The sequence below is a fragment of the Phyllobates terribilis genome, unplaced genomic scaffold, assembly GCF_046119375.1.
Source record: "Phyllobates terribilis strain yellow unplaced genomic scaffold, ASM4611937v1 Scaffold_5__5_contigs__length_657084704, whole genome shotgun sequence".
NCBI lineage: Eukaryota > Metazoa > Chordata > Amphibia > Anura > Dendrobatidae > Phyllobates > Phyllobates terribilis.
Genome location: NW_027362765.1, coordinates 169,217,808 through 169,238,993, shown reverse-complemented (window position 1 = coordinate 169,238,993; position 21,186 = coordinate 169,217,808).

Genomic DNA, 21,186 nt, shown 5'->3' with positions numbered 1-21,186 from the left:
TGGCTTAACAATGGCACTGCTGCATTGCCCAAATGTAGTGTACCACTCTCACTCCAGATTCCAGACGTTATACTTCATATATACTTATAGAGGTAGAATAAAGCCTCCGCTCCATCAAGTCCGACCTTTCTCCACCAGCTTTATGTTCTCTATCACTAGATTATTTATTACCCACAATGCCATTTATTGTGACATATCAAGAATTTGCGATCTTTGCATCCGTATGATATCTGTATGCTATCCGTTTTTAACATCATCTTTTACATACTGTAATACTCTATGTAAATTAAAGCTAGTTTACAAACCTAATAAAGCAATTTATATACAAAATAGCATTTGTTTAACCTAATAAAACAACGTGGGGTCCCCCTTATTTTTGAAAAACAGCAAAGGTAAAGCAGGCAGCTGTGGGCTGATATCAGGCTGGGAAGGTCCATAGTTATTGGGCCCTTCCCAGCCTAAAAATACCAACCTGCCGCCGCCCCAGAAGTGGCGCATCACATTAGCTGCGCCAATTCTTGCGCTTTAACCAGGCTCTTCCTGATTGCCCTAGAGTGGTAGCAATCTGGGTAATGGTAGTTGGGGTTGATGTGAGCTGTGATTTTTGACAAACCATATGCAAAATAGTTGCAAGTCAAATTTATGTATGAAATAGCCAAGATGATTGTCTATAAAATTTGATATAAAACCCTGTGATTTGGCATGGGAGAAGGTCATGTGGTCATATGAGACCAAAATAGAACTTTTTGGTATGAACTCCACTTGCAGTGTTTGGAGGAAGGAGAAGGATGAGTACAACCTCAAGAACACCGTCCCAACCATGAAGCATGGTGAGGGAAACATCATACTTTGGGGGTGCTTTTCTGCAAAGGGGACAGGACGACAGCATCGTATTGAAGGGAGGATGGATGGGGTCATGTATCGCAAGATTTTGACCAACAACCTCCTTCCCTCAGTAAGAGCATTGAAGATGTGTCATGGCTGGGTCTTGCAGCATGACAATGACCCGAAACACACAGCCAAGGCAACTAAGGAGTGGCTCCATAAGAAACATTTAAAGGTCTTGGAGTGGCCTAGCCAGTCTCCAGACCTGAACCCAATAGAAAGTCTTTGGAGGGAGCTGAAACTCGATATCTCAAAAGCTGAATGACCTGGAGAAGACCTGTATGGAGGAGTGGGCCAAAATCCCTGCTGCAGTGTGTGCAAACTTGATCAAGAACTACAGGAAATGGCTGACCTCTGTAATTGCAAACAAAGGTTTCTGTACCAAATATTAAGTTTTCTTTTTCTACCGTATCAAATACTTATTTGATGCAATAAAATGCAAATTAATTATGTAAAAATCATAGAATGTGATTTTTTTAAATTTGATTTTAGATTCTGTCTCTCACAGCTGAAGTGTACCTACGATAAAATTACAGACCTCTCCATTCTTTGTAGGTGGGAAAACTTCAAAATCGGCCGTGTATCAAATATTTATTTTCCCTACTGCACATAGCACAGATCTATGTTTTTGATGTTTGTCTTGATGCTACAATTGTCAGCTCAGCCTTGCTACCCAAAATACATTCATTCATTAGTGAATGCTTCTGGAAAGACCAGAAAGTGTTTCATTCAATGAGACAATTAACTAAAGGCCCCGTCACACATAACGAGATCGCTAGCGAGATCGTTATTACGTCACGGTTTTGGGATCGCTGGAGAGTCGTTTCGTGATCGCTGGGGAGCTGTCAAACATGCAGAACTTCCCAACGATTTTGGCCGCCCCAGCGATCTAACTAACGATCTCGGCGGTCATTGGGACGCTTTCACACAGCAGCTATTTCAACGATCCACACCTTGATAGGGACTGTACTGTGCCACAAAGGCGTGCATAAAATTACGCAAAATCAGGACTCAGTCGAATGAACGGATATCAACAGCCCGGAGAATTCTTCTAGGATCTGCAATCCAGCACGAGGTCAGAAACAAAGGATGGAATCGCTATTCTGTTGCCTTCTTTATGCACGGCGGAAAATGAGAACGCTGTAGCGACCACCAATCGGGGACGAGGGATGCGGAAAAGTCCAATTTATGCACGCCTACGTGTCTCAGTTCTGAATCACTAACGAGGTCGTTGATAAGGTGTCAAATACAGCGATGCACACTGCCCAGCGGGAGCGCAACGACCCAGGAATGGTCCAGGAAGCTTTGTAACGATCAGCGATCTCACAGCTGGGGCCTGATTGTTGCTACCTGTCAGACATAACGAGATCGCTAGCAAGATCGCTATTGCGTCACAAAAACCGTGACGTATCAACGATCTTGCTAGCGATCTCGTTATGTGTGACGGGGCCTTTACTGATCATGAGATACTTTCAAGTTGTTTATGCCTCAACGTAACCAGCCAAACCATTATACCACTGTAGAATCTACTTCAAAGCATAATGATACTGAATCGATCGCAAATATCTTCTGACTGGCAGTTATGCATTGTCAGTCAGACCTGGCATTTTAATTTTCTAATTCTAGATATGTACTAGTAAAACAATGGACATGTCTTAGGTCTACCTTGAAATGATGAACTGGAAGAAGTCATTGCAGTTGTATTCGTATGTGCTCACTGAACTGCTTGTGTCTCATTTATAAAATGTTGTCATTCAGTTGTTGCACTGAAGCGGACAGGGCATTGAAAGTTCATCCAACTAATTAAACCTCCAGACAGTGTCTAGCCACATTTGGATTGAAAAGTATTGACAAGGATTTTGAGCAAAGCGTGGGAGTAAGGCACATTTGAGAATGAGCACATTTTCTGGACAGTAACATATGCATTATAAACTAAATCTTATCCGAAATGGTAATCAGGTCCCTGGCTAGTTCCCGTAAAGAACCGCCATGGGCAAGGCTCCTCAGTGATATTTATCAATCACACTGCTGAGTTATTCTTGAAATATATCTCTCTGACAGCTATGTATCACTGGACATCAGTAGCCTTGGCAGGGCAGATAGAGGCAGTCATATGATTTTACCACTCCACGGGTACTCAGGTCAAATAAGTCTCAAAATGTTTAGCTCTATTTCCCATGTGCAATTGTCAAGTGTCATGATTGACCTTATATCATGCAGGCTTTATTAACTTCATTCTAGGCTTTAGCCAAAAATCCTATCAATCCTATAATGCAAGTAACAGTTGTCCATTCCACACTATAGGATTGCTATAGAATTTCAATTATTTTTTACAAGGTTACACAGAAGATAGATACATAGGTAAATGCAAAAAGTCCTGAGACTAACCACATATATGTAAAAACAATGGTTATATCACTGTGGGTACTTATCTGACTGCTGACCATCCGAATGATGCATGCAAAAAATGTGGAAAATAATTCTAGAATTACTTTATTTCAAATGCATTCAAACTTTACTCATGGTGTCTGTGAATATCTGAGGTTGTGGGTAGTAATAATCACCTAGCCAGGTTAATGATGCAACTATTTTTCCTTTCATCCATGGTTTTACAACAACTCCGGGTAGATGGCCAAAATACATTACTCACCAGTCCACAAGATCTCTTCCCCGGGGCAGGTAGTTCCACTGTCCCTGTGCCAGGCGATACTCACTGTTGCCCAACTTTTGATTGGCCCACAGATTTCGTATCTCCTGCCAGTATGGTCATTAGTCACAGTCCACACTCCTCCAGATGACAGATAACACAACCGAAGCCCATGTATCCAGCAGCAACAGTCTTTAAGAAAGTTCCTAAAATCCAGATGACAGATCCCTCTACCGTAGCAGGGGGAACCAGCGCAGCTGGCAATCAATCTCCAAAACTACATAGGCCATCCATCTATGGACACCGGGACCTCAGCCTAGATCCTCTCCCTTCGACGTCACTCTCCCAACTCCCTCACTAAACGTGGCTTATTTTCCTCCCTCCCTGGAATCAGCCCCCTGAATTTGCAGAAGTGTTCACACCCTCCCCCCAAGGCTAACTGTCCATTGGTGGAGGTATTTTTGTCAGGTGTAACCCATCACCTGGGACTGCAGGTTATACCCCCTGTGGTGACTACTCCGCAGGGTATACTTTCCTCATCCACACAATGGGACTAGTGGCTGGGAGAACAATGGCTTAAGGCCCCTGAGATACTAACAAGATTAATGGAATGATTGCTTTCTTTATTTACCAATCTTGGGTCTGGCCTTATGTATGCCTAAGATCCAGCCTGCATGTCTTCCTCTGCTTACCGTCACTGAATGGAAACATTGATTCCGGAAGCTGAACACTTTCCAAGTGAAATTAGTGCACTTAAACTGACGTGCAAGCAAATCACTATTACACACAGCATTCAAATCTCCAATAAAACACAACAAGATTGACGGAATCGTTGCTCCGCACTGGAAAAAGTCTGCATCCTTTAGATCCGCTATACATTCATTGGTTCAATAGTCTTTAGAACAAGGCCAGCTCCTCTGACGCGTTTCCGGCATTACACAAGCCCTTAGTTATCGAGTTAAAGGGGTTGTTCAATACTTGGACAATCCCTTCTGAACCTCTATGTGTGCACCCAATAAAATAATAACACTTATACTTACCTCCGGCGCCGTTGCAGCAGTGTCAGCGCTGGCTTCACTGTCCCTGGGAGAGCCAGTGCCGACACTGTGGGAACGAAGTCGGCACTGGAGGTGTGTATAGGTGCTATTATTTTACTTGGTGAAACATAGGGATTCAGGAGGGGTTGTCCAAGTAGTGGACAACCCATTTCACACAGATAAAGGGACTAATTTAAAAGCAACATCAACTAATCACTTGTAAAGACATAATCCAATAGTAATTAATTACAAAAGTTACTTAAATAATACATGAAAAACTCTGAGCCACAATCAATGGATCTAATTAATAAATATGCAAAGTGTCATTTCCCAAATTCATACCTCTAGGTTTTATATTTAAAATTAAGAGCCGATACAATTTTGCAAGTTAGCAGCTGCCACTCGGCCCATACTATTAGATCTACCGTATTTTTCGGACTACAAGGCAAACTTTTTTCCTCCAAAATTTTGGAGGAAAGTGGGGGGTGAGTCTTATAGTCCGAATATATACCCATATATATAGTGTATATATGGTGGCTTTGGGTGGTGTAGGGGAGCGACAGTGGCGTTGGAGGGGGCACAGGAGGCAGGAGCCGCCTGCTGCAGCCTACGCTGTGCCCGCTACTAAAGAATATGAATATTCACTGCTCCCCATGCCCATGGGCGTGGGGAGTACTGAATTTTAATTTTCCTTAATAGCCGGCTCATGCAGCAGCAGGCGGTCAGCGTGCCCTCTATTAAAGTCCATAAATATTCACTACAACCCATGAGAGTGGGTTGTAGAGAATATTCATGGTCTTTAATAAACTGATTGCCCCTCGGTCCTGATCTTGGCGCGCGTGGCAAAAAGCCAGTTCATAGAAAGCCACAGACAGACCAGCATTTCCCAGTGTCCTGATCAAAAATGGGGAGTACTATTTTATGGTGTCATGGCCACACGTGACAATGGAGATTAAATCCATATCCCCCTATATAGATCACCGCATGTACAACAGAGACAGGCGGCACTTCCCATATATAGACCCCATGTATGCTATCACTCAGACCACCCCACAACCAGCATACATACTGTATCACAGCGCGGCTTCTGCAGCAGCCAGCGGTCAGCGTACCCGCTTATTAAAGGCCATGAATATTCACCACTCCCATGGGAGTGGGTTGTAGTGAATATTCATGAACTTTAATAGCGGGCACGCTGACCGCCGGCTGCTGCAGGAGCCGCGCTGTGGTATAGTGTGCACGCTATTAGAGAATCAGTGGTCACTGCTCCCCAAGCACACAGTCCAGGCGTGGGGAGCAGTGACTCTGCCGCCACAGCATCTCTGTGTGAGAGCTCATGGTGTCATCGCCATGCGCGTCTCACACTGAGATCAGTGCTGGCTGCAGAGGAGGACACAGCGCTGGAACACAGGGAAGAAAGATGAATAGAACTAGTGTTTATTTTTTTGTGTGCAGCATGGGATGAGGGGGATCAGACATACCATGAAGAGTGATGAGGGGGACCATACATACCAGGAAAAGGGATGAGGGGGACCATGGAAAAGAAAAAAAAACAGCTCACCTCCATGAACCAGCTGGGTGTCTCCGGGATCCGTGATCAGCACTGCTGCTTGCGCTCAGTAGACATGTAATGGGAAGGACGATGATCCAGCTCCACAGACTACAATAGTAAAAACAAATGTCTTTTATTTAGAATTTTTAAAAAATATCCAGATGGCGATAATGTAACTCCAGCTGGTGAAAGAAAAATACTAGAAGGGAAACACAGGGGCACCAAGGAGGGGTGCGCTACCAGACGCGTTTCGAGCGAAGACCGCTCTTAAACTTGGTATGATTCATACCAGGAAGAGGGATGAGGGGGACCATACATACCAGGAAGAGGGACCAGGATGGCCATGCATACCAGGAAGAGGGATGAGAGAGGTGCCATGCATACCAGGATGAGGGGTGCCATGCATACCAAGAAGCGGGATAAGGGTGGCCATGCATACCAGGAAGAGGGTTGAGAGATGAAGGGTGCCATGCATACCAGGATGAGGGGTGCCATGCAACCAGGATGAGTGGTGCCGTGCATAGCAGGAAGAGGGGTGCCATGCATACCAGGATGAGGGGTGCAATGCAACACGGATGAGGGGTTCAATGCATGCCAGGATGGGGATCAGTTGGTGCCATGCATACCAGGATAGGGATGAGGGGTGCCATGCATACCAGGATGGGGATGAGGGGTGCCATGCATACCAGGATGGGGATCAGGGGGTGCCATGCATACCAGGATGGTGGATTGGGGTGCCATGCATACCGGGATGGTGGATTGGGATGCCATGCATACCAGGATGGTGATGAGAGCCATGTATACCAGGAAGGAAGGGCCATATATACTAGGATGGAGGATATTAACAGAATTGGGGAGCATTACCCCTATACCAGTGTCAGCATCAGATCCCCTCCCCTATAACAGTGCACCATGACCACATTTTTTGCTTCAATTTTTTTCTATTTTCCCCCTCTAAAACCTAGATGCGTCTTATGGTCCAGTGCGTCTTATAGTCCGAAAAATACGGTATTTCCTCTGGGTAGCTTTTGGGTGCTTAACAGGTTTCTTCGAATGATACCAGTTTTCAAAGTGAAACGGAGAAAATTTGTGGCAAGAAAAGGACGCTCCTTAGGAAATATTATTTCTGCCAGTATGTACAGGGATTCCTAAATAAAACACTTGGTTATCCCAAAAGGAATTTTGTCGGAGAGGTGTTCAATAATGTACGCTAACTTCTTTCACTTTGAAGAAAAGAAAAAAACAACAGAGATGCCACAGGGTGCCAGCTGCGCTAGAAATACATTCATTAATTGAGAAACGTATCATGTAATCCAGGGGTCGACAAAGTTGTTCAGAATCTAGGAGCCAGCCAAAAAATTTAGGAGCCAGAATTTTTTTTGTTGACAAACTGTACATATAGACCCCCTCACACACGGCGTCTCCCCGGGGAGCACGGCCTTTGTATGTACTTACACAGGTAGCGGGAGATGAGAACGGGCCCCCGGCCACAGCGATCCTTCCCCCCAGGGCCGGCTCCAGGTTTTTCTGGGCCCCGGGCGAAAGAGTCTCAGTGGGCCCTTTTAACACATACACGATTCATGATGCACAGATACGGCGGAGAAATAAATATATATATATATATATATATATATATTTATTTATTTATTTATTTATTACACATGGCCCAGCTTGCCCCCTCATCCTTCACATACGCAGACATATGCGCGCGCACACACGGTACGCACACATATGCACGCACACACGGTACGCAGACATATGCGTGCGCACACACGGTACGCAGACATGCGCGCGCACACACGGTACACAGACATGCGCGCGCGCACACACGGTACGCAGACATATGCACGCACACACACGGTACGCAGACATATGCGCGCGCACACACGGTACGCAGACATATGTACACATACAGACATACACATAGATAAAACAGACAAATATATATACACAGTCATATACACTGACATTCACATACATGCACTCACACAGACCCATTACTAATATTTTTAATATGGGGATTGGGGAAGCCTCACTCACCTGTCCCCGGTCCAGTGTCCTGTCCAGCAGCTCCTCGGGTATGGGGCAGTGCAGGGCCCCCGGCGTGTCACAGACTTCATGGCCCTGGAACATCAGAGGGGCCCACTTGCGGTCAGGTCCGGGCCCCTCCCGCCTATCTGTGCAGGACCTCCGCTCCGACAGTGTTTGATTGCCGGCACTGCCCCAGACATGGCCGCGCGCTGTGCGGCTGTGTCTGCTAGTAATGACGCGGCAGGAGCGACACACAAGCACAATTAAAGGTGCAGTGCCGTCGACCCTGCCGTGTCATTACTAGCAGACACAGCCGGACAGCGCGCGGCCATGTCTGGGGGAAGTGCCGGCAATCAAGCAGCGCCTGCGTCCCTGAACAGGTGCCGAGGAAGCGGCCAGGGCCCCGACAGTGAGTGGGCGGGTGGGTGTGTGGGCCCGGCCCCGACAGTGAGTGGGCGGGTGGGTGTGTGGGCCCGGCCCCGACAGTGAGTGGGCGGGTGGGTGTGTGGGCCCGGCCCCGACAGTGTGTGGGCCCGGCCCCGACAGTGAGTGGGCGGGTGGGTGTGTGGGCCCGGGCCCCGACAGTGAGTGGGCGGCTGGGCCCCTCTGATTTTCCAGGGCCCCGGCACTTGCCCGGGTACGCCGGGTGCTGACGCCGGCCCTGCTTCCCCCGTAACCCAACTCTCCCTGTCCAGTCCCGGAGCATAAGGGGGGCGGAGCAAAGTGGAGAAGGCGGCCTGAGCGATACTGTCCCTGCTTCCTCCGATTGGATGACTCCGTGCAGGAGGTGGGATTGGATTGAGAGTATTTTTTTTTCTTCTCAACTCCTCAACTCCTCAAGCACCAGGCAACATTTTCTAGGCGCCACTGGCGACCAGGCGCCTGGGTTTGTCGAGCCCTGATGTAATCTACTATATAGGCTGCAAACCCTACTTGTCTGATGTTGGATATACTGGTAAAAAAGTTAAAAAATCAGAGGAGCAAAACATTTAGTTGACATATATAACAATGGTACAAGTAGCCTCTTTTTTTACAGTAGTTTAAAGGTTAAATGTCCAGAGAGAGAAGATAACCAACAAAAAAAGCTGCTGTTAAGAGAAATGTATTAGATCTTAATTTTAGATACAAAACAACCTAAAGGTATGACACTTTACATACGTATTTATTAAAGGGGTTTCCACTACTAGGGCAACCCTTTCTCAATCTGAGCATTTGCCCTGTTAAAATAAAAACATTTATACTCAACTGCCGTGCTGGCTCCGTTCCAGTGGTGTCAGTACTCATGTTCCGGGGGCTCACATGAGGGTGTTACGTCACGTGAGCCCTGTGCCCAATCAGCGCTGGCGTCACTGTCTCCTCCTTCGGGCTTATAAGTAATCAAAAGGAAGTCAGTGGTGCGGCTGGCTGCTGATTTCCTCTTGATTACTTATACAGTTGAAACCAGAAGTTTACATACATTATATAACAAGACACATATGCATGTTTTTCTCAATATCTGACATGAAATCAGAATAAACCTTTCCCGTTTTAGGTCAATTAGGATTACCATAATTTTTCATATTTACCAAATGCCAGAATAATGAGAGAGAGAATGTTTTAAGGCATTTTTATTACTTACTGCAAAGTCAAAAGTTTACATACACTAAGATTATTATGCCTTTATATAATTCTGGACTGCCCATATGATGATGTCATGTTTCCGGAAGCTTTTGATCGATTTTTTGGCAACATCTGAGTTAATTAGAGACACACGTGTGGATGTATTTTAATGCACACCTGAAACTCACTGCTTCTTTGTGTAGCATCATGGGAAAGTTTAAAGAAATCAGCCAAAATATCAGGAAGAGAATTGGGGACTTGCACAAGTCTGGCTCATCCTTGCGTACAATTTCAAGATACCTGAAGGTGCCTCGTTCATCTGTACAAACAATTATATGCAAGTACAAACAAGATGGGAATGTCCAGCCATCATACCGCTCAGGAAGGAGACGGGTTCTGTGTCCCAGAAATGAACATGCTTTGGTCCGACATGTGCATATCAACTCAAGGACAAAAGCAAAAGATCTTGTGAAGATGATAGCGGAAGCTGGTAAGATTGTGTCAATAACCACAGTGAAACGAGTACTGTATCAACATGGGCTGAAAGGCCACTCTGCCAGGAAGAAGCCATTACTCCAAAAGAAACATAACAAAGCCAGATTAATGTTTGCAAATGCACACAAGAACAAAGACTTTAATTTTTGGATACATGTCCTGTGGTCTGATGAAACTAAAATTTAATTTTTTGGCATAATGACCATCGTTATGTTTGGAGGAAAATGGGAGAAGCTTGGAAGCCTAAGAACACCATATCAACTGTGAAACACGGGGGTGGCAGCATCATGTTGTGGGGTTGTTTTGCTGCAGGAGAGACTGGTGCACTTCACAAAATAAATGGCATCATGAGAAAAGAAGATTATGTGGCAATACTGAAGCAACATCTCAAGACATCAGCCAGGAAGTTAAAGCTTGGCCGGAAATGGGTCTTCCAAATGGACAATGACCTGAAGCATACTGCCAAAATGGTAATAAAGTGGCTTAAGGATAACAAAGTCAATGTTTTGGAGTGGCCATCATAAAGCACTGATCTCAATCCTATTGAAAATTTATGGGCAAAGCTGAAAAGGCATGTGCGAGCAAGGCGACCTACAAACCTGGATCAGTTACACCAGTTTTGTCAGGACGAATCGGCCCAAATTCCAACCAACTATTGTGAGAAGCTTGATATCCCAAACGTTTCACCCAAGTCATTCAGTTTAAGGGCAATGGTATCAAATACTAATGAAATGTATGTAAACTTTTGACTTTGCAGTAAGTAATAAAAATGCCTGAAAACATTCTCTCTCATTATTTTGGCATTTGGCAAATATTAAAAATTATGGTAATCCTAATTGACTTAAAACGGGAAAGGTTTATTCTGATTTCATGTCAGATATTGAGAAAAAACATGCATATGTGTCTTTTTATATAGTGTATGTAAACTTGTGGTTTCAACTGTATGTCCGAAAGCGGGCACAGTGATGCTGACGATGATTTGGCAGCAGGGCTCACGTGACATAACAGCCTCACATGAGCATCGAGAACACAAGTGCTGACACTGCTGAAACTGCGCCAGCACCAGGTGAGTATGTATTTTAATTTTAACGGGTAAACATTAAGATTGAGAAGGGGTTTGTCCTAGTAATGGACAGCCCCTTTAGCTGTATTCATTGTTTGTGTATCACAGTTATAATAACATTCCTGTATTATTTACATCATTTTTTGATCAATTACTATAAGGCTGTGTGCCCACGATGCTTTTGTAATGCGTTTCCGCAGCATTTTTGCAGCTGCGGAAACGCTGCGGAAATGCATTAAAAACGCATGGTAGAAGGGCAGCAATGTTCCCCAATGATAATCCGCATGTGCTGTGCACATGCTGCGGAAATTTCTGCTGCGGATTATCATTGCGGAAAAAAACGCAGCACTACCAATTATTTTGCTGAAGTGCTGCGTTTTCGCCGCCATTGACTTGCATTAGAATGCGCCAATTCCGCAAGACTGCATCTGTACTTGTGACTCGCCCCCTGGGCCGTGGGGTACTCGGAACCGGGCCTTCTAGTGTACGGTGCTGATGGGGGTAGTAGTGGCAACCCGGTCCCGTGGCTCAGGGTGGTCAGACCAGTGGCAGTCTTCTATATGTTTGGTAATGTCCGACTACGCCACCCGTGGATTGCGGTCAGAGTGAACCGCCGCTGCAGGGCAGACCGCTGAGGCTGGTGTTGTGGGTGCAGCAGAGAATAGTATAACTCCCCACGGGAGGAGTGTAGCCTCAGGGCAGTGAGCGTAGATGGTGGGGGTTGTGGTGCAGGGCGTCCCAGTACCGTTAGTGCTGGCGCGGTAAGAAACACGGATACAACGTGTTGCAGTCCAGGGTCTTTTACTCACAGTTGTTATCCGAGTCACTTCTGAAGGGAATGACTGCCCAAGCCGTGCTGCATCCACCAGGTGAGGAGCTTGGTCAACTCCCAGGCAATTCAGGAGTATGGCACAGGACCCCCTTCTGTCCTTTCTCTGGCCTCTCGTGCCCCACCAGTGACCACACTTCTGTCCAGCTGCCTCGGGCCTTCTCTTGGTGAAACCTATTGCCGGTTTCCCTGACCCTATATGGTGCCTTCCTAGTGGGTGTAGCAGGGGGGTCGCACCAATAGATGATCTCGACCTCCGGTCTTTGGCTGAGGGATAATTTACCTCCACCAACTTGGGAATCCGGTACCCTTATTCTGCCCGACCCTTCACCCGTTATCTCGTGGGTTCTTAGGGTCCCTTCTGCCTTCTTGTTTCTGGAGCCTTTCTACTCCTCTTTCTGTCCTCTTTCCTTCCTTCTCCTTCTTCTCTCTTCCCTCAGGCTCCGGCCTCTGTGCTAGGCCTGCCCAGGGAGCAGAGCCCATTCAGCAGCTCTGCTCCCTGCCTTCTCTTCTCACAGAACACTGAAATCCCTCCTAAGATGGCCCCCAGATTTTTATCTGCTTCACTGTGTCTGAGCTCAGGTGACCTGCAACCAATGAGCTCCTTCCTATGCTCCAGAAACCGTCCCCTTCTGCTCCTACACCACTGGGTTTTCCTCCCCCCTCCCCACTCCAGCCAGGGACATAGTCAGATGTGCCTGCATATATATATAAATGGGAGCACTGTAGAGCTGTCCCCCGGAAATGGGGTGTGTGTGATGCATGCAGCTAACTGAGCCCTGGTCCATACTCCATCCTTACCCGGGAGTGGAATACCACACCTCTGGTTGAGGTGCAATACCCCTGTAGCAACCGAACCCTCGGGGCGCTACACTTGTGTAATTGGCGCGTTCTAATGTGCGGATGGTACCCGGGTGTAGAGGAGAGGAGAGTCTCTCCACACCCAGGTACCATTAAAAAATCTGTAAAAAAAAGAATAAAATAAAAAATAAATGTATATTTACCTTCCGGCGGCCCGCGCTGCGCTCCTCCTTGTTTCCTGGCACTTCGCGGTGGATTGAAGGACCTGCGCTGACGTCAGAGTCATGTGACTGGTCACGCGACGCTGACGTCGGCAGGTCCTTCAATCCACCGCTGCCGGCAAGGGAGAACGGAGTGAGCAGGACACCGGGGGCCATCGGAGGGTAAGTATACATTTATTTTTTTATTTTTAACCACTCTCTCGGGTCACACTATATAAATCCATGCCGTTTGCATGGATTTATATAGTGTGACCTAGTTGTCACAAGCACTTTCCAAGTGATGCTAATCGCTTGGAAAGCGCTTGTCAATCCGCATCCAGAAATGCCAGTGAATAACGCTTCATTTCCGCATGTTCCTGGCAGGAAAAACGCATGTGCAATCCGCATGTACAATCCGCATGCATTTTTTTCTGCCAGGGAGATGCAGAAACGCCCAGGAAAAAATCCTGAGCATTTCTGCATCGTGGGCACATAGCCTTAGATTATGTTTTTATATGTGATTGGTCGATGTTGCTTTTAAATTAGTCCCGCTACCAAACTGTGTCAACTCTATAAATAAGAGCCTGTGTCACAACGGAAACGCGTCAGTGGTGCTTTAATCAGACATCATGTGTACCGTTTGGATTTGGAATAATGTAATTTTGGAATTTTTTATGGATTAGTGGATCTGCAATATTTTGCTGTATTGTGCTATATTTTCAGATTTTATTTTTTTTACATGGATATAGTATATATTTCCCAGTCTTCTTTTATCACATCTGCATTTTGAGACCTGTATTTTGTAGAACAATTTAGTACTACAGTGCTGCTCACCATTATTAGCACCCCTTCATGTTTTCATAGGCTGTACAATATCTTCAGAAATAAATGGAAATGTACCAAAGTTATATCCTCATGATTTTTTAATTAGTGGTCCAAAGTAATACAAGAATAAAACATTGTTTTTCAACTTCCATGTTGCAGTTTGACAGAAGAAACAGAATAAACAGCATGTGCAGCAATAAAGGCACCCCTAATTAATACTTGGTTGCACACCCTTTGGCATTGCTCACAGCGTTCAAACGTTTCTTGTAGCCATCTATAATCTTCTTGCACTTCTCAGCTGGACTTTTCTCCTACTCTTCCTTTGCAGTTTGTTCAAGCTCTTGAATGTTTGCAGGGTTCTTTTTCCCAATGGCAGATTTCAGTTCATCCCAAATATTTTCAATGGGATTGAAGTCAGGACTCATTGCTGGCCATTTTAACCCCTTTACAGCCTGTGCCGTATTAGTACACAACAGGTTGTAACCCCCGCTTCAGTGAGGGCTCCGGCACTGAGCCTGCACTGAACCGGGCACATGTCAGCTGATTCTTACAGCTGACATGTGCCCACAACAGCCGCGGGTGGAATCGCTGGAATCTGCTGATCACTTCTATGTAGCAGAGGTGATCAGACAAGTGCTGCTTCTAGTCTCCTATGGAGACTATAGAAGCAAGCAAAAAGTGAAAAAAAAATGTTTTTAAAAATATTAAAAAAATATAAAAGTTTAAATCATCCCCCTTTCGCCCCATTCAAAATAAAATAATAAGAAAAAAAAAACACATACACATATTTGGTATTGCCGCGTTCAGAATCGCCCGATCTATCAATATAAAAAAAAATTAATCAGATCGGTAAAAGGCGTAGCGAGAAAAAAATTCTAAACGCCAGAATTACATTTTGCCTCAACATTGCAATAAAATGCAATAACGGGTGATCAAAACATCGGATCTACCCCAAAATGGTATCAATAAAAACTTCAGCTCGGCATGCAAAAAATAAGCCCTTACCGGGCCCCAGATCCCGAAAAATGGAAACGCTACGGGTCTTGGAAAATGGAGCCATTTTTTTTTTTTTTTTAGCAAACTTTGGAATTTATTTTCACCACTTAAATAAAAAAGAACCTGTACATGTTTGGTGTCTACAAACTCGTAATGACCTGGAGAATAATAATGGCAGGTCAGTTTTAGCATTCAGTGAACGTGGTAAAAAAAAATAAAAAAAAACATCTGTGGTATTGCACTTTTTTGGCAATTTCACCGCACTTGGAATTTTTTTCCCGTTTTCCCGTACACGATATGGTAAAACTAGTAATGGCGTTGAAAAGTACAACTCGTCCCGCAAAAAATAAGCCCTCACAAGGCCATATTGACCAAAAAATAAAAACGCTATGGCTCTGGGAACAAGGGGAGCAAAAAATGAAAATGCAAAAACGGAAAATCCCAGGGTTGCGAAGGGGTTAAACAGTCCATTTTTTCTTTTTCAACCATTCCTGTGTACTTTTGGATGTGTGCTTTGGGTCATTGTTTTGCTGGAGGACCCATGATCTTCGACTCAAACCAAGTTTTCTTACACTGGGTAGGACATTTCACTCTAAAATCTCTTGATAATTCTCTGATTTTATGATTCCTGTGATACGGCCAAGGCCTTCAGTACCAGACGCAGCTAAGCAAAACCACAGCGTTATGGATTCTCCGCCATGCTAAACTGTTGGTAATGTGTTTTTTTCCTTATAAGCTTCATTGTTCCATCTGTAAACAAATTGTTTCTTTGCCTTGCCACAAAGCTCTTTTTTTGTTTCATCTGTCAACAGAGCATTTTCCGAGATAGATTGTGGTTTGTCAAGTTACTCTTTGGCAAAGATCAATCGTTCTTTTTTATGTCTTTTCTTCAGCAATGGTTTCTTCGTTGGCCTTCGCCCATCAGGCTCTGCTTGGTTTAGTGTGCAGCGTATGGTACTTGTTGAAACCATGGCCCCACACTGTTCCAGGTTGGCCTTCAGGTCTTTGGATGTTTGATGTGGTGTTTTTTCCACCATTCGCACTAACCTTCGAAGACATCTCTTGTCAATTTTCCTCTTTCTCCCACGTCCAGGGAGGTTGTTGACGGTTCCATGCTTGGCAAACTTCTTAATAACATTGCACACTGTTGAAACTGGGATACCAAGGTCTTTGGAGATGGCCTTATACCCTTTGGAAGTCTTCTGGTTTCTAATAATAGCAGTTCTGATGTCCTCAGATAGCTCCTTTGTCTTCACCATTGTGACAAAGGAACAGGGCCTACCATGTGGCTTTTTAAAACAGTGAAGTCATCATTCATTGGCTAATTCATGTCACATGAGCACCGACAATTAATCACAGGAGAATCTCTTGTGATTTTCCACAGGAGAGTCAAAATGTGTTTCCGTACTAAATTTATGTAAAGAGTGCCAATACCAGTGACACTGCAAGCTTTAGGTTTTTCTATTTTTCCCTCCCATTGTTTTTTGTTTTAAATTATTGTTTATCATTTGCTCTTTTGTATTTAACCCGAGTGCTCTATACAAAAACTGTTTCACTGTTTTCATTTTTTTCAGGAGATATTCCACATTATGTACTTAAAACTTTATGGGTGCCAATAACAATGAGCAGGATTGTATAACCAGTATCTTAAGTCTCTAAGCTTCCAACCACCAAAAAAATGCAAGTGAAAAAATATCTACTAGATAGTGCCCTTCTTCCTCTTTACTCAGCCAACTGGCAGATTTTGGGTGATGGGTGACAGAGCAGTTTGCCAGATATTACTCCTCCAGTGGCTACTGCTGGGTAAATGTAATATTACATGGTAGTCATTCATAATAATGATCAAAAACCTAATACATGAACAACTTGAGTCTGCCAAAGCTCTTACTGGGCAGCTTTCTTATTCTGGCTCATGGGGTGCCGAGTGGAGGAGCACTTGACATCCATGTGACCATAAGACATATGAACAGAACCATTTTAAGAATAAACACAAATGGTTCCTCATACATAATGGTGTGTGCATGAGCAGTTCAGACTATATTTTTTTCTATCAGTCTCTTATGTATGGTAATTAGATATGGTCCATCCTTCTTTCAGTTCTTCCTGGCAGTCAATATAGTAAAATAGCCCTGCAGAGACATGATTAAAGGGGATTCCCCGTGAACAAACGTTCATTTCAATCAATAGATCTTGGAATAATAACTTCCAAAATTGAATGTGTTTAAATAAAATGTTCCTGTGCTGAGACACTTATAAATGTGCCCATGCTATGTACTGTGTAATGGCCGTACAGGAACATGGTCTGATCATACCACAGCTCCTGGGCAGGGGAGCGAACGAAAGAGAGTATACAGACATTACAGCAGGGGATCGCAGCTGATTGTTTCTTTGAGGTAAAATATTTCCCTACCCGTTTTTTAAACAATGTTTTACTTCAAAGAAAGAATCATTTGTGATCCCATGCTGTAATGTAGCTGTGGTATTAGCAGACTATGTTCCTGCACTGTCAGACACAGCCGTTACAAAGCATGCTGAAGAATCAGTGTCTAAATGTTCATGTACCTGTGATATGCAGAACTGACCTCACCTTTCACTAGTCATAGCCTAAAAGGTTGCAATTTATTGTTTAATTTAAGGCTGGGTCTACATGATGACCAGACATCACAGTATGGTACTGCTAGAGCTCAACATAATGAAAATTAATGTAATTACATTAAAACCCACAAGCAACGACACATAGGTTGCAAGACATGCAGCAGACTTATGTCAAAACAATTTGTGGGTCACTGCATTACCACATCCGCATTTATTATATTGCAATGTATCATTGCCATACTGAGTCGCCAAAATCACTGTGTAGCCCCAACCATGAGCAAATTGAAAATCAAGAAATGTAGGCGAGTGTGACAATAGTGATAGAGGGAGGAACTCCTCTTAGGGTATGTTCAAATCCGTGTGTAAAGATGTGCGGTTGTGGATTTTAATAATTACCTAGGCAGGTTATCGATGCAATTAGTTTTATTCCTTACGACCACGGTGAACAGCAATTCCAGGTAAATGTCCAACAGGCAATTCTCTTAGTCCTCGAGTTTCCAATCTGGGATCAGTAGTTCCACTGCCCCTTACCAGGTGATACCCAATGTCCTCCAACTTTTGGTTGGCCCACAGCTTTTTGTATCTCCCACCGGTATATTGCCAGTCACAGCATATGCTTGGATGATGGATATCACGACCGCAGCCCATGATACCACCCAGCTCTCAGTCCGACTAGCAATGAATCTTCTCTTTCTTCTGCACAGGGTTCAGCCCCCTGAATCGGCAGAAGAGCTCACCCCTCCCTCCCCCAGCTAATTGTGCCTTAGTGGAGATATTTTCTCAGGTGGAACCCATCCCCTGGGTTTGCATGTGAGACTACCTGTGGTGACGGAGAGAACAATGGCCCATGGTCTCAGAGATATGGTCAGTGAATAGAATAGATACCTGAGGTTGAACTGATGAGCAAACAAATCACTAACAAAACACAGCAAGCAAATTTCTAACAAAACACAAAATTAAGATTGACGAAAATAGGTGCTCAGTGCTGGAAAAGTATTTAGTAAGTGGGCAGCTCCTCACATTCCTCCCCCACTTTTTCAGCACGGCCAGCGCTGGTCTCCATTTCCTGGGATTGACTATCCACCTTCCTCTGGCGGCAATTACAGGGGTTCGGGGCTTCCTCAGTTTGTCTCGATAGGCCATCAGCGTTGCCATGGTCTCTCCCCTTTTTGTGAGAAATGGTAAAGTTAAACGGCTGCAATGCCAGGCTCCATCGTATTAATCGCCCATTCTTTCCCGCCACCCGGTGCAGAGAGGACAGTGGATTGTGATCCGTTACTATGCTGAATTCCCTCCCATACACATAGGGTAATAGTTTTTTCAGTGCCCAGACAATACCAAGCATTCCTTTTCTATGGTGGCATATGCTTTCTCTCAGTCTAACAGTTTCCTTGAAAGGTATACCACTGGGTGTTCCTGCCCTGTGCCATCCAACTGACTAAGGACAGCACCCAACCCACTGTCTGAGGCATCAGTCTGCACCAGGAATCTCTTGGTGTAATCGGCTGCAGCCAGCATGGGGGCCCCCGCCAGGGCTTGTTAAAGCTGCACAAAAGCCTGTTCACATGGTTCAGTCCATTCTATCTGTCTTCGGAATTTCTTTGTCGTCAGGTCAGTCAGAGGTTTTGCTATAGTACTGTACCCCGCAATGAATTTTCGGTAATACCTGGTGGTACCCAAGAAGGCTTGCACTTGCTTTTGGTTGCATGTTCGGGGCCACTAAGTTATTGCTTCCACTTTGGCTGGGTCAGGCTTTATCATACCACCCCCTACTCGATGTCCTAGGTACTGGACCTAACTTGAGTAGTTTAAAGGGAATTGTATAAATGTTTTGAAGTGACCTAGACATGGTCCAGACCTTAATCCAATTGAGAATCTGTGGTCTAGACTTGAAGATTGCTGTTCACCAGAGGAAACCATCTAACCTGAAGGAGCTGTAGCAGTTTTGCCTTGAGAAATGGGCAAAAGTCCCAGTGGCAAGATATGGAAAGCTCATAGAGACTTATCCAAAGCAACTTGCAGCTGTAAATGTTGCAAAAGGAGGCTCTACAAAGTACTGACTTTAGGTGGGTGAATAGTTATGCACACTGAAGTTTTCAGTTATGTTGTCCTATTTGTTGTTTGCTTCACAATAAAAAGAAAACCAAATGTTCACAGTTGTAGGCATGTTCTTTACATGAACTGATGTAAACTCTCAAAAAAAACGGTGAAATTCCAGGTTATCAGGTAGCGAAACACAAAAAATGGCAAGGTGGGTGAATACTTTCGCAAGCCACTGTACTTAATGTGTTACCTGGGTTCCAATAGAAATTAATGTAGCTGCCTATCGGTTATATAACTGCATGCAAATATAGCTCAGACATGGCGGTTATAATGCAGCAGTTTCACTGTACAGCTTGCAAATTGTGTCTTCAGCGACTAAGAGAACTAGAACTCTAAAGCCACCACTAGGAAGTAGCAGTCCTAAAAGTCAATATCGATACTTTAACGAGCCTTGTCACATGACTTAGGATAATAGCTAAAACCAAAATCTCAATTTGCAGACACTGTGTTTCGGGGTACTGCCCCTCTTCAGTGCAAAGTGTGAGATATGGTTTGGCTGGGTGAGAGGCGTCTGACCGGTATCCAAGGGTAACGTTTCTCCTTGCAGAGAGTGACATATTAAGAATGTCAAGGCGAGGAGACTTTTAAGCCGCAATGCTCCTCTGGGAAAAATGCAAATTGTCTCTTCAGAGAGGAAGAGGACTAGAACTCTAGTGTCACCTGTACAGCTTGGGACACAGGTACTAAAAGTTATTAATGAAATCCTGTAGTACTGTGATGGTGACTTATAATTAGAGATGAGCGTTGTTCTACTCGAACTGTTCGCCAATCTCAAATTCGAGCTGTTTTGGGCGGTGTTCGAGCCGTTCGGCGAACACGAACAATTTGAGAAAAATTCGGCTGTTCGAGGTTATGTTCGATAACTGTTCGTGCACCAAAATCATAACTGGATTTTTTCTCAGTAATGATGAAAATTAATGTTAATACGCAGTTTGAGTGTACAGCGGGGTGGGGGGAGGGGCAGGGGATGGATCTCTGCAGGAACAATGAAGATCTCCATTTTTTTTTCTCTTTCCCGCATTTACAGTGGGGAGGTGCAATCTGTCAGCCTATCAGCAGCGCACACACGGAGCGAAGTGCTTTTTTTCACACAAGCAAGGGCATGTGTCATTGGCAGTGTATGTCACATGTCCTTGCCCTATAAGACCAAGCCATTTTCCCCGTCGCCACCATTTTCTCACTGCTGCAGCTGCGTGTTAGACGGCACCGCTGTTGCTGTGTGCGCTATACCTTGTTAATTTCAAGCCAATTTTCGCACAAATATACAGATAGCTTGGGAGTAGGGAATAGTTGTGATTGCAGTCCTTTTAAGGACTAGGTTACAGCATTTCCTACGACTTTTATCAGGCAGGTCTGTGCTCTTAAATAGATAGGTTGTGGGAGTAAAGACTAATTGTAATTGGAGTCCTTTTCAGGACTAGGTTACATCAGTTCCTATCAGTTTTTGCCAGGCAGGTCTGTGCCAGTGCTGTGCAAGTTTTTTTCACAGCATTTGGCTGAATCTAGCAAAGCTAATCCTTTTTGGCCT